Here is a 10,921-nt window from a genome sequence, read left to right as displayed (position 1 = left end):
TGGAAAGGTGTGGTGAAGCCCTCCATGGCTGGTGGCCTGGTGCTGACAGGCAGAGATGCAACTCATGCAAGACAACAACGTATCATTTTGAATGTCTTCCAGTTGAAATAAGTGGGGATCTTCAGGGCAAAACAGTGGAAGAAACGCAACATCTATTGCTACGTCATGGTTTATACCTGTTGAAAACAATATTTAAGTTAGCACAAAACTTCAGCTTCAGCCCATTAGCAACTTCATCACAGAGTCACAGAATCTCAAGGGCTGGGCCTCGAAAGATCATCCAGTCCAACCCCTTGCCAGAACAGGACCACCTAGTGTAGGTCACACAGGAACTCATCCAGATGGGTCTGAATGTCTCCAGAGAAGGAGAATCCACAGCCCATCTGAGCAGCCAGTTCCAGTGCTCCCTCACCTCAACAGTGCACCATTGAAAAAAGCCACCCAAAATATTGCAGACTCAACACTGACTTTTATTTACTTTCATTGTAACTGACATCTAAAACCACACTTCTTTCTATGTATATTATACATAAGCACATTCAAATTGATATGCTGTTGTAACACACTATGATTGAAAGCTAATGGTGCTGTTAGCTCAGAAAGTACTAAACCAACATTGGAAGCCATTTCACACTCCTTCTAAACCTTATCACTACTACAAGGACAGAAGAATTCACTGTAGAACCAGTGTGTATGTAGTGCAATACCTGTGCTTCCTTCATCTTGTATATTTTCAGTGTCAGGATTCCAGTGACTGTAAATATTCAAAAACCTTCCCTGCAAATCTCCCTTAGCAAACAATGGAAACAACTAAGTTATGGGAGCTTAACATAAGGATCTGTAGCTGGGCAATTTCATTCTCCTTTTAGTAGGAAAACAAAATCAAACAGATTAAGATCCCACAGTAACACTAACAAGCAGATACTTGTATATTTGTATCTTAACAAAGATCAATCAACAGCCCCTTTGTGCCACCCAGAAGCAGCAGAGAGCAGTTGATGAGCAGGGCTAAAGCACAGCCCTTAACTCTAGCATGGAAAAAAAGGCACTTTAGGAGCAACAGTGCTCAAAAAACACCTTGAGACTAAAGCTCCAAAGAAGCATTCATAGTTGTCCCTTTCCCTTTAAGAACACTAACTTGTTTCTGGTGAATACCCATCCAGCAGAAAAGTCAGCTGACAATCAAGTGCAACTGAATAATTCACCTGATTATGGCAGACTGGTTGAACTAGTGAACAGGACCTCCCTCTAACTGCAGTAACCAAAAGCTTAAGGGCTACACATATTCTTCAAATGATACACACAAAATTGTGCTGATATCACAAGTGATGGCAGAAACATTTCATTTGAAGGTATTTGTAATGAGAATTACAGCATTCTGGTAAAAAAACCCATCCTAAATCACAAGTCCAACAAAAATCTAGCATGCCAATCATTTTATTTAAGCTTCAAGAATTACTCAGAATCAACCGATCAGTTCAGAGAAACCCATTCAGTTTCTGATGAACCTTCAAGCTGCTCCCAAGCTAACACGGCAAAAGCTATGATTTTATACTGCTCTTGCTTAACCTTTTTCAGAAGCCCAGCTACCAAATACTTACCCAGAACTGTCACTTCATAAGACCCAAGGCCACTAGCACTTTTAAACTCAGTGATATTTTTCTCTGTTCTGGTTTCTTTTGGCTGGTGCACTGCTGCATGAAGGTTGTACTGTTGCATCAGTAAGTCCTTGTGCAGATAATCAAATTTACGTGGGATGCTTTCTGGGAAAATGTTGCTGTGATGCAAATATTTCATTAACTTGTCTTTCACTTGTGCCCACAGGCCACTCTGCCAGGAATCACAAGTTCCTCCAGTCTCCTCAGTTTCAGGTGTATCACTCATTCCTTCTCGGTCTGTTAGAAACACAGAAAAATATGCAGTTGCTTCTATGCTCACAGAATCACTCACTCCTCTGAGCCGTGAGAAATATTGCAATTAGAAGATTACAGCTATGAAGACGTGGCACAATATTCAAAACATACAACACAACGAATTCCAGCGAGGGCTGAAATGGGAGTGAACTGGTAATAGCAGAGAACAGACTTGTAGTAAAAAGACTTATTTCACCACATGAAGAGCATCATCGTGGCTCATGTTTGCAGAGCATGTGAAATGTCTAATGAGCAGCCAGAAACCATGAAAATGAGTTTAAGATGGCTGTAAGTGAAAGCCCGCTTTTGCATCCCTTGCACAAGAACTACATGCTTATGTTGAGGACTAGACTACATTTTACAGTGTTTTGCTATACAGTCAATGGCAGCTCCATTCTTTCCTGCTTCATAGAACTTGAGGACTTGGGAGAATGGTAGAAGCTTCACATTTTGAAGGTAAATGTTAAACATCATCTTTTTCAGCTTATTAGAAAGCTCACTTCAAAATATTCCCAGAGAAGCCTTGTGTCTCCTCCATTGCCTGTGAAAGAACTTCTCATCAGGTAGCCTTCTGAACTGGGCATATTCTCCACCCCAACATTTCTCTATGAATGCAGGCTAGTTTACTTCTTTTCAGTGCCCTAAGTGCTATGAATGAGTATCAGGATGTTGAAAAATGAAGAAACCAGAATGTACACGGACAAACTTGATACAACATATGCAACAATACTCAACAAGGGAAATAAAAGTCTTAATGCACTGAGTTAGACACGAAAGGACGGTCAATCCAAAGAAAGTTGACACCAATGTGGAAACTGAGCTCTGCATTACATAGAACAGTCTGCAGCGGTTTTTCTCACAGAACTGGAATTCCTCACTGGCATGTGAAAGCTGCTACACCAAGAAACATATTTTTTTCTCACTATTTTCCTTGGAGAATTACGGTATTGTGTGCAAGCCTGAGGACTTTATGTTGTTAGGCAAATATAGTACAAAACAATTCCGTATGGAAGCAGTGGGATTAAACCCCACCCTTTCTCTTTCTTAAACTTCAATTAAGACTTGATTTTTCTCCCTCAATATATAATTGGTGCAGTAATTTGTGTGTCCTGCTTGTACACTCATTATTAACTTAGCATAAACAGATGTGTAATTAGGACAACACAGCAGGAACAGCCCCCACTTGTTATTCCAACAGTAAGATGCTGAAATCTTTAACGATCGGGCCACGCTTTAGAAAAAAATACAGGAAATGTTTGACCTCCTCTAGCCTCCAGAGCCTTTGGCAGCAAAGACTTTCTTCTTGAAACCCATCAAATTCTAGAAATGGCTACGGTGCACATCTAAAGATCTGATTTCCCAAAAAAACAATTGAGATGAACCTTGTTTTGAGTGCAGTTAGCAGAAGGATTAAAAAAAAAATCTACTGTATCATCAGAGTCCAAAGCAAATGTTTCTTTCTTTGTTCATCTGGCCGTCAGCCTGCACTGTTACGGTAAAGCTTCTCTCTTCAAATACTTTCGGTAGTAAATCCAAGTCAGTGCACTTCTGCTTCACAGTTATGTTATCTGACAGCACTGACTGCAACCTTTTACTCCTCCTTTGACACTTCTTGCCAAGGCAGTAAATGGAATAAATGGAGTAAATGGAATTCCAGTGAGTGACCCTTATCCCAACCACGTTCCTCCCTGCACCACGATATTACAACATTTAAAAACTACAGTTTAATGATTTATTTTCCTTTAGATATTGTCTCTTTTTCTGCATCTATACAATGACTATGCAAGAAGTGTTACTTTGACGCAGGCTGCTATGACAGTGAGCTGCTAAGAGACAAAAGCGTCAGCACTGTTAATATACAGTTATAAAGAGAGGAGGGAAACAAAAAATCATGTTCCCATAAATATCTTGTGAAAGCAGGTAAGGGCAGTCTCCTTTGCTGGTATTTAAAATAAAAGAGCTCTACCTGGGTCCATGGTAACCACACTATGAGGCTTAGAGTAAAGCTTTTCCATTTGATGTGCTACCTATGACCTGCATATCAATAAATGGAAAGCCAAGCATATGATACACAATCATTGACACATAATCTCAGAATGCTGAACAAAAGGGTATTTTCAAAATCTCAGGGGTGTTCAAAAAGGAACACAGCTTAGAAAAGAGTTCACTTTGATGCACACATCAGAGTTGGTAGGCTTGTCAAGGCAAATATAAACATGCTGTTGTTACTTGGATAAAACTAGCATCAGCTCAACAGTATTTTATACAAGACTAATAATATTGCCAGGAGGACTGACACTATGTGAGAAAAATATGTGCATATGCTTAGTAGGAACATTTACACACATGCATGTAATTATTGCATAAGTCTATCACATGAAGGACTGATAGATTTATTTTGAGTATCAGCCAACTGAAGTTACACAGGGTTTCATACATACTGAGGAAACATCAGTGCAAATGATGTCTTAATTTAAGAAGAAAAGTATAGCAATATATCTGCTTTTTAGATATAAATATACAAAAAACATCAAAAGACAAGTATCTAATGCAGGATTTCTTTACTGTAGTTAAAAAAAAATGAGGCACTGTACATCTTCAGATCCTTATAAAACCCAGCCTTTTAAACTAGCTCCCTGAAACTGCACATGTGCATCCATTTTATCAGATTACATGATATCCCAAACATTCTAGAGAGAGAAACAGCACAGCACAATAAACACTACAGACACCAGAAATAACGTCAGCTGAGAACACTCAATCTGATTTGTTGTTTTTAAAAGCAACAACAAATTTCACTGAAGATTAACAACCAATGAAGTAATGAATTATCAGACTTGCTTACAGACATGTATTCTTACTGTTGAAGAATGGATCTCTACACAGTACCTGAGGCTGCTCTCTCTTTGGCATAAAATTTCACTTTAAACCATCACTTGTACTAATTCTTGTCCAATTTCAAAGTTTCCTCATCCTTTCAGTCTCTTAATATAGTAAAGATTTGGGAAAATACACTAATTTCTATTGCTTTAAAGCAGCACAATGAAGTAGATCATCATCAACTGGCTACAAAGACAACCTCTCGTGGTCATTCCTAAATAAAGCTGAACTGCTGTCTTGCAAAAATAAAAGGATGGACAACATCATACTCACTACAGCTATACAGAGATGGAAACTGGCAGGTATTAATGTTGGGACAGATTCTAGTAGTAAATGAACTTTTAGATAAAATGACGTGACTCAGAGTCTATTCAGTCAGCTTTGAAAAGAGGCAAACATGTCAAAATATTTGCTTAAAATAAAAACCAGACCAAGCTGCATATACTGACAAATCAGACAGCCTTCCTCATGCACAAACAGACATGAAGAAGCCAACTGCACGGAATGTGAGTTTATTTTTCAATTGCAGAGGGAAGAAAGAAAAAATAATACTAACTTAGAAAAATCCCTAAGCCAAATCTCACTCCTATTACTGGTTTGTATGTTTCATCCATTTCCTCCCCACATCTTATATTTGCCTTTTGAAGTAGGTATTCACATAGCTTTGGGACTACCTTCCCAGAGAGGGACAATTTCATCATACGTAGATCACTGTAGCAAGAAAACTGCCAACAGAAAATGTGAGGTCTTATGCTACCAAGGGCTTCTGAGGTACAAAACTAACTTGTATAAAGCAACACTGAGAATTTATTCTCCATACTGGGAAACAGCCCAAGGCTGTCCTTCCCGACACCCTTTACAACACATCAGGGACACAACTGAGCAGAGTATGACATTAGCAAGAGCTTGGTACAGTGGCTCCCCAGAGGCTGATGGAGCCAGACATATAGAAGAGCTGTCTTGACAAAGAGGGGTTATAAAGGTATCTTTGTGGCCTGTTTGGGACCCAAAGAGAAGTAGGCTTAAACCTCCTAAGGTTAGTGTAACAACTATATGCAACATACCTGTGCAGGACTGTAAACTGTCTGGTACAGCCTGTCCAGTTTTATCTTGCCCAAAATCTTCATGTTGAAACTCAGTCAAGCTATAAAAAGAAAGTCACAGCATATATATATTTAAAATCTATTTAACCTCAAACACTATGCAGCAAAAATCCAACTCAGTAGATTTCTAGTGAGAAATGATCCCAGTGTCAGTGAGTGAGCACTACAGTACCTGGTTTCATATCGCAACACTTGTAATACAGCAGCTCGACATAACGAGATTTACTATGCTCAGTAAATCAGTTTCGAAGAGCTCAGGACAAGGACTGCTGTTTCTATGCCTTGCGAAACAGATAAGAAAATGTCTTACACTCAAAAATCAGCGTGTGTTGCCCTCTACTGGGAACCTAACGGAAACAGCACGTGTAGCACTAAAGGCTGAACATCACAGATGGCCAACAGGTTTGAGAACTGTCTCTGAAACAGTCGCACAGCACGCTGCGGCACTCTCATGACAGTACGGCCAGCAGTCAAGACATGAATGGTTCAGCATGAATGGTGCTGCACCAACACTCCAGAATCCAAAGTGACAGAGAAATTTCAAATATTTGGACATACTGCCCCTGTTTTACCAATTAAGCAAATGAGGTTTGTGTGAAACAGACATTCTTAACCACAACATTTTGAACTCACAGTAAGCAAGTCTTCTCTAACAATCTCTAATGAATGACATTCTCTAATGAATTATGCAGGAGAAAAATCTAACAGACACTCTGCAGCCACAACATGGTACAGTAAGCTCTTAGGCCCGTTTATTCCTTTCTTCTTTGCTTCATTCCTCTTATTATCCACTCATCATGATGTCTGAACAAGACTGTCTTGCTTGTCTTGCAGCACAAACAACTGAGACACGGGCAAGGATGTCAAGGTACTATCAAAATTCCACAGGACTAAAGTAGTTACTAATGAAATACGGTAACTGCAAATACACAGGAACAACACACTGACAGTGAAAAAGGAATCAAAGACAAACGTGCTGCTTAGTGGGACATCCTGTATTCAGTCATAAGGATTTACAGGTTCAACATTTCCCATTTCATAATAAGACACAGCTTGAAAGCTTCATGTCAGTGATTCAGAACAGCTGGAAATATCTAAAACCTAGTGAAAAGATAAAAGGAAATACATTGTGGTTTTTCAGTATGAAAGTACATTTTATTGTATGCACTATCAGCATGGTGTGGGCTAAGTACTGGAGTGACCTTCTTGTGATCTCCAACTCCAGGCACAAAAGAATCCTCATTTAAGCTGCACAAACTGCAACTTAGCTTTTAGTTGCCTAATTTTGTAAATAAAAACCCCTGCCACATAGGGAACTTCCAAACAGCATGACCCTCCTTGCTTCCCACCACCCACCAAAGCTTCTGAGCAGAGTTGTGCTAAAAATGTTGGCAAATACAAATTTGTTTGTGTTTCTACGTGACTTTGCAAATGTCAAGGTTGAGGGCAACCTTGGAAAGATACATGCAAGGTGTCAGAGCTATGGTTATGCAGTGGCATTTTTACGTTTTCTGATGAAAGGCAGAAGGAAAGTTTCTCTTTCTGAAGTGATAATTCAGTAATTAATTTGTGCTTCCTATTTCTGGATAAAAGAATGTTTCCATGAGAATAGAATCGTAGGATGAGTTCGTTCCCTCTACAAGAACCATCATGGAAAGCAATTACTGTGTATGCATAACACCAAATTAAACATTTACATATCTGCTATATTAATACATTTTTGAGCCATTAGAAGTCAATTTCAAAAGTATTAACAAAAGAAGTTTAATTAAAAATGAATGCCCACAAAACCAATTGTCACTTTCGAGACCCAGATCTCAACACGAGCCGTGAAAATCCATCCCAGCGTTAGGAAAGGCTTGCTCAGAAAGCAGCAGGGCAGGTGAGACACACACCAGCTTCCCTCTTTGCTAGAGCAGAGGATTTAACCAAGTCATACTGCTGACAAGTTGGTATTATAGAAACAGTTTCTTTTCAATTGCCTGCTTGTGGAGGTGAATTGGCTTTGATTTAGTGCTAGTAGAGCCTCTGAAAAATGCAAAAATAACTTGTCACTATCTTCCCCCACTTCTTTCACAGATCTCTTGCTGGGATGGTATCGTCTATCTGCTTGACATTACTCCTCCTGGACTGCTCTGTGCTGGATGTGTGTGCAGTGTAACTTGAGCGAGGTTCGTATTTGTCTATACACACAGTTTATATGCTTCTGTGCCAGCCAGCGTGCCTGCAAGCCACCTGATATAACCCAAATCCTTCCATTTACTGCAATATGCTGTGGCTGTTGTACACCATAACACACACATTCCTATTTTGCCCATGTCAGCTTTATGAGAACTTGTGCAATGCCAAATGTGCTATTCCCAGCCTGCACTCTGCTGACTCCCCTCTTTGACATAAAGAGCCTTTATTCACTATTTCCAGGTGCACTGGTATTCATTCACCTTTTCAGTCCTTTTACTTTAAAGTAAGTCAATAAAAACAACATTAATCAAAACCGATGGCAGAAGAATAGTTTAGAAATTGGAGAAATTAGCATGTGTCGTGTTTCACACCTACTTCCTAAGCACTGAGACTAAATGTGAAACATCAAATCAAGAAAGAAAACGGTCACAACTTGTAGCTATGGCCAAATGATGCAAGGACTCAGAACACCAAGACAAACACCCTCACCCACTGGTACAACTGGTAAAAGCCTTATTTTATAGGCTGGTTGTGGTATATGCATCTACTACGGCAAGTAACAGAGAAACCAAACAGCCTTCTGCGATAATTTGACAAGTCTACACAAATTGATGGTTGGTATCTACCAATTCTCCCTGAAAAATTCTGATTCCCGTGAAAAAGGGGTCTGAAGGAAACGTCAGACTCTGGGAAACTTGAAGTCATGCAAATCTCGAGCTGAATTTCCCCATATTATTGGATCCTCATCCTTTAGCTCTGTTCAGAGGGGAGGGAAAAACGACAAAGGGATGTCAGTAACATGTACTTTGAGAAGGGAAGCTGCAAGGATAGAAGCATACAAACAAGTTACTTTCAAGCAGTGCAGAGTGTGAGCACGACACGCACCAGCGACTCCAAGGTAATTGCAGTGCTGAACTAAAAAAGATTAAAATGCTAAGCAAACTCCTGGGGAGTTTTTCACTTCCACATAAAAATATGCCTGTCTGAAATTCCTGATCTTTCCCCATTCACAATAAACGATCAATTAAACTACTTTGCAGTATATTAAATGCTTCTAAGTACATTTCTGTTGAATGTCTCCACTCGTAAGGATATAAATATCAACACTAGCATTACATTACCCAATTCCCTCTTACTTTATTCTTTCTGAAACCCTTAATAATCAGATAAATCAATAGCCTCAGAAATGCAGAAGCTGAGGCTGTCAATAAAAATCCTTACAGTAAGCTTTTACTGCTTAAAAAACTTAAAAATGCAGCCACATGCTGAGAAACTGCACACAGTACTTGACACAGAATAATCTAAGCTAGAACAGATACTTCAAAATACATCTCTGCTGTTGTTACTTCATCAGTCTATCAATGTACTTAGTGAGAACTGACGTTCTGCTACTTCTAAGCAACACAACAGAAAACAGTGCAATTTTAAGCCATGTCAGGTTAATTTCCTAGTTTTCTTTTGCAGTTTGCAGAATTCAGTACAACTTCATCGTTAATTACAGAAATACACAAGTTACCTTTTAATTATATAGAGTGAAACAGCTTTCCATAATCCAACACAGACTTTCTCCTCCTTTAGTTGGGGTTCTAGCACTAATGGCATAGAGTGGACAACCAGGTAGCACGGAGAGTAGCAGACTGAGAAAAGCAGAGAACAAAGTAAACATGCCTTAACTTTTTGCTTCACTTTTAAGAAATGGGGAGAAAACAGTCTTCCCACCCTCCACCCCGAAGAAAAAAACAGAACATTTCTCGGCAAGTGAAAGAAAACAGGATTCCTCCCGTTGCAAAACGTCTCCGGAGGAGGAGGAGGAGGAGGAGAAGGAGAAGGAGAAGGAGAAGGAGAAGGAGGAGGAGAAGGAGAAGGAGGAGGAGAAGGAGGAGGAGGAGGAGAAGGAGGAGGAGGAGGAGGAGGAGGATGGCTCCTGTGGCAAGAAGGGAGGTTTTTAATCCTTTTTTTGTAGCAAAAGCTGCCCTGGAGGAAGAGTGGGGAAAGAAAAAGGAAAACATTAAAGATGGGGAAAGGAAAACTCACCCTCTCAGACCAGTAAAATCCTTCCTTGACAGCTAGAAATCCACGGCATGAATCCCACCTCTGCTCTGCAAGGCGTCAGTGCAGAATGCAGGCTCATGAGAAGTTCAGTCTCCAAGTAATTGCATTTTAGAAAAGGAAGAAACAGCTGTTGCAGAAGGAGGCCTGTGACAGAAACCCACAAGGGCTCCCGTCCCTTTTTCACACAGCCACTCTTGTCAGCACACAGCAGTATCTCTGCAGATCAGAGCAACAGCACAACTTCAGCCTGTTTCACACCTGGGATTTGATCAAAGGCAGAGCGGGAGGAAATCTCCAGCCAACAGCCAGCGGTTACATTTGGCCAGAGGCCTTTGAAACATCAACCAGAGGCAAAAGGAGCTTCCCAAGAGAAGGACTCCCCAGTACATGCTGGCCAGCCTGGCTGCTCTGCCTCTCACACACACACACACGGCTCCTCTCGCTCACTTTTGGGCCAGTGCAATCGATGCCACACTTGCACAGTGCTGATGGCACCAAGCTCAGGATGCTTCTGCTGGAAGCACAGACTTCACCTAACCCTAACCAAGCCCAGCCAGGACCCTGACCCTCACACAGACAGAACCTGAAATATACACACCTTAAGTTATCCTGGAAATGAAACCTCAATAGGGTCTTAAAACCAGCTTAAACCTGAAATCAATCTCACATCACTTAACACTGAACCAGCCCAAAACCCAGCAGTGCTTTAAGCACTCACCATTCGTAGTCCTAAATGGGCAGGATTTGAACTCAGCCTAACCTAGCCGAAACCCCAACATCCTAACCTAGTCC

At 40.5% G+C, this 10,921-nt stretch overlaps 1 long non-coding RNA gene across 1 annotated transcript; it reads right to left on the bottom strand.

Moving 5' to 3' along the window:
- Positions 1-1,604: 1,604 nt before the first annotated feature.
- Positions 1,605-9,648, bottom strand: LOC133626295 (uncharacterized). Its single transcript, XR_009819391.1, has 3 exons — positions 9,594-9,648; positions 5,858-5,937; positions 1,605-1,895 (listed from the first exon to the last, which is right to left on the bottom strand). It is a non-coding gene; the product is annotated as an uncharacterized LOC133626295 (long non-coding RNA).
- Between the last annotated feature and the right edge of the window lie 1,273 nt (positions 9,649-10,921).

Source organism: Colius striatus, chromosome 10 (genome assembly GCF_028858725.1).
Source record: "Colius striatus isolate bColStr4 chromosome 10, bColStr4.1.hap1, whole genome shotgun sequence".
NCBI lineage: Eukaryota > Metazoa > Chordata > Aves > Coliiformes > Coliidae > Colius > Colius striatus.
The sequence above is the reverse complement of the archived record's forward strand: the minus strand, read 5'-3'. Positions and strand labels throughout refer to the sequence as shown.